Here is a 3925-nt window from a genome sequence, read left to right as displayed (position 1 = left end):
GCATCCCCTCAAGGGTCAAGAGGACTTTCGGAAGAAAGATCCAAAATGACTAGGACTGAAGCACAAAACACGCAGGACCCCACAATCCTCACCAGAACCCAAACCAGACAATGCCCACGGACTCCCATGGACGTCAGCCCCAAGCGACACTCAACAGCTATCGGCCTTCCCTACCAGAGATATTGGAACAACTGAAGACGTCCCACCTCAACTAGAAAAAGCTGCCGACTCAAGCCTGGTAAGAGCACCTGATGTTGCCGTCACCAACACAGAGCTCGATCAAGAGGATGAGCCCCCACCAGCACCTGACAACGCTGTCCTAGTTGTGTGCCGTGACTCAGAAGAGCACCACCCCTACTGTGGTGAGGCCTCACCAATTCCTGGCCAGGCCCTTGTGCCACAGTTCCTGGGAGATCTGGTGGAAAGGGGGGTAGCCAAGAAATTCTACCTCTCCATCACCCTGGAAGATGTTCTCACCCTGGAGGCCCTCATCGACACTGCAGCAGACATCACCCTAATGTCAGCCAGTCTTTTCTGCCAAGTGCAGCACCTAACCGCCCAGAAGAACAAAACCCTCCAGCCAAGGAAATGCTCTTTGGACGTGCAGGCGTATTCACCAGTGGGCACCAGGATGGATCACATGATACCCCTCAATTGGTCCATTGGTCCCATGAATGTAATGCACCCAGTATACATTTCCCAACTTGAGTCCATTCCTCTCCTCATTGGGAAAGATTTGCTGAACCGGTTCGAGCCGATGTTAGACTTCCAATGTCTGAAAATTTGGGCTCAAGTTATAGAACCACTGCCACTGTGGAAACCTGACGCAGCCACACAGGAATGTCAAACCCTGGCTGCATCCTCAGACCTCACTCCACACCATGGAGAGTACCCAGCTGGAGATCAGAATCGTGACACGAGAGACCCATGCCAGCACCATGACTCCTTCCTGTGTAGGCTGGACCCTACCTCAGGATCCTTCAGCCCCAAGATCAGGAAAGGCATATGGCTCCAAGGCATGGAAGTCACAGATGTGGTAATAACCATGGGGGTAGAAAAATATCCAGTGACAGAAGGGACTGTATGTGACATGGAGCTTGCTGGTGACCAACACCTGACAATCCATGCTATAACTGCCCAGCCTGACACAGTACAGTCACCCAGCTGCCACTACTATTCTCGGGAGGGACCAGCAGCACCCAGCATTTTGGACACGCCGACGCCAATGGAACCGTCGCAACACCACTACGTTGATGAGAATGTCTCTCAAGACATGATCACCATTTATGTAGATGGACGCGCATTCAAACAAAAGGGGACCCTGAAAGCTAGAGCAAGCATTCTGAGGCTCAACGACGACCTCGTCCCACCACAACAGCTCAAGCTCTGTCCTCACACATCGCAGTATGCGAAGCTGGCAACAATCTTAATTGCCCGGGAGGTGGCCTCCGAACATGGAGTAGAGAACCTGCTGATCTGCAAAGACTCCAGCTATACACGTCTCAGCTTCATGTGCTATCTCCCTCACTGGACACAGAATGGCTTCAAGACATCAGGGAACAAGCCAGTCAAACACCATGACCACACGGATGCACTTGCCAAAGCAGGAGCACTGCATGGTGATTCATGGGAGTTTTGTCCCCTCCCACCCACCCACGCTGTCCAGATCGTCACCCGCAGTCACAGCCGAGCATCTGCCCCACCGCCAACGATTTCACTGTTGGAACTTTCCCCTCAGGTTTCCAACTCTGACATCGTCTCCCTCCAGCCCACTGATTCTGTGCTCAGCACGGTCTGCGATCACCTCCGCGACCGCGCTGCGAACTCGATCTCCACAACTGACCAAGAATCCCTTCCTGACCTCCATCACCTGATGACGGCTTTATCCTCTCTTCATCTTGCCGAGGGCGTACCTCTTCATGTCCCTGATGCCCACACTTCACCACGGCTCGTGGTCCCTCAGGCACAAAGGGGGGTCATGCTACTGTACGCCCACGACGCACCCTGTGCAGACCACCGCAATGCCAAAACAACCTATGAGGCACTTAGTCAAGTAGCCTACTGGCCTAACATGCGACAGGATGTGACGGAATATGTGAAAGGATGTCTGGTCTGCTGCCAATTCCAACCAAAAGAAGGACAACTTTTCCAGTTCAAATCTCCCCAAAACCCGCAAGAGAGAAGAACAAAGAGGAAGGGAAGGAGAGAAGGTCACAGATAGGGTAGACCAATGTGGTGGGCTTGACTACTGATATCTGGGTGATCTTGATGTTTTTGTTTATCTGTTTGTTTGTTTTGATAACTTCTCATTTTCTTTGGTTGTTGTTTTTGGTAAGGACCTGGGGTGGCTCACGCGTGCCCGGGAAATTACTGAAGAAGATCCGGTTTTGCACTTTTCTTGTCACGTTTATTTCTTTACAATTGTCCTCTGGCCGAGAATTGTTGCCACTATATCTTTTTCCTGTCCCCTTTGCACAAGGGTGCACCACACTCCAAATCAGTCTTGACTCACCCCCTCACTCCTAATCCGGTCCTTATTTTCTATCCCCTTACCACTAGGATGACGCTGCCCTGCTACTAGCGTTACTCAGCCAGGAGGGGTGAGGCCCCAGTCCAAGAGGGCATCCCCTGGGCCTCCGTCAGGCATTGTCTTCCGGGAACAGCCCGGTCTCTTGATTACTAACTATTGTACCCACATACAGCGAGTATTCGTCTGACGATGTCGACCGAGCCCATTACCTCCATGAGAGACGCCAAACGAGTGGGACAGGTGTCCGATGGACCCAGGATGCCATGCATCATGCTGCCGTGGACACTACCCACATGCTGGAGCAGTTACCCAACGACCGTGAACCAAGCTGAGTCCAATCGACTGCCCGAGAGGTTCCTGGACGCCTTGCTGGGAGCTGCGGCACCCTGTTCGACAGAGGGTTCACCACTCCTTGCTGTCCCAGAAGCCAGGGGCCAGCCCTTGCGCCTCCTCCCTGTCCATCCAGTCACTGTACCACCCAGAGTGCCAAAAAACGGGACCTTTCATGTGCCTCGTTGCATGTGGATGATCCTGTTTCAACTTCCGTCGCCTGAATGATGGCAATGCCATCATCAGCCGAAAGGGGGGATATGTAGGATCACACATGCACATATCACAAAGCTTAAATTCCAGGTGGCCTGAGACAAGGCCTACCCTGGTACGAGAAGGCACACATCGACCTAGGCCCCAAAGGGGGGTTTGTGACCCCACACACACAGATAACAAGGGAGGCCAGCACTCCAACTTTTATTGCTCAAAGTTTTAACGACCTACAGAGAACAGAGTGGACCCCAAGGACAGGGGTCCCTCGACTTGGCACACAACCCCATCCCCCGACGTCCTGCCTTACATACCACTCACCCAGCACCCCACAGAAAGTTTCTTTTAAGTTTGGCTTTTGTATATCTGTATATGTATTTACTCTTGACTACTAGTCTTAATATACAGATATGTACAGGTTATGTTCGAATGTGTCTTAACTTTTGGAGATTCTTTTTCTTTGTTTGACAAACCTTCTCCCCCCCTTTTCTTTGCCACATTCCTCGGCAACCCTTATCTGATCTTTGTATTCTACCATGCCTATCTAAGGGTAAGATGTGCTTATGACATGAGAATATGTCATATAATGTCTGTATAAAGGGTAATATCTGTTGAGGTACAACCTAAACCACCTGTACCATATACTGGTGTGAGTAATAGAACATAACATAATAGCATAATATAAGTAATCATTAATTAATCATCACAGATGGTATTTGGTGTGAACCGCTAGGCTGGTACGGCATGTTTGGTATCAAACCGAAGGAAAATCACTCCAGTTTCCAAATCTGGTCAGTGGTTACCACAAAAGTGGACGTATCAAAAGTTACACCAGCCTAGTGAAAATCACCATTA

The sequence above is a fragment of the Brienomyrus brachyistius genome, unplaced genomic scaffold, assembly GCF_023856365.1.
Source record: "Brienomyrus brachyistius isolate T26 unplaced genomic scaffold, BBRACH_0.4 scaffold114, whole genome shotgun sequence".
In the NCBI taxonomy this organism is placed as follows: domain Eukaryota; kingdom Metazoa; phylum Chordata; class Actinopteri; order Osteoglossiformes; family Mormyridae; genus Brienomyrus; species Brienomyrus brachyistius.
Note: the sequence above shows the minus strand (reverse complement) of the source record.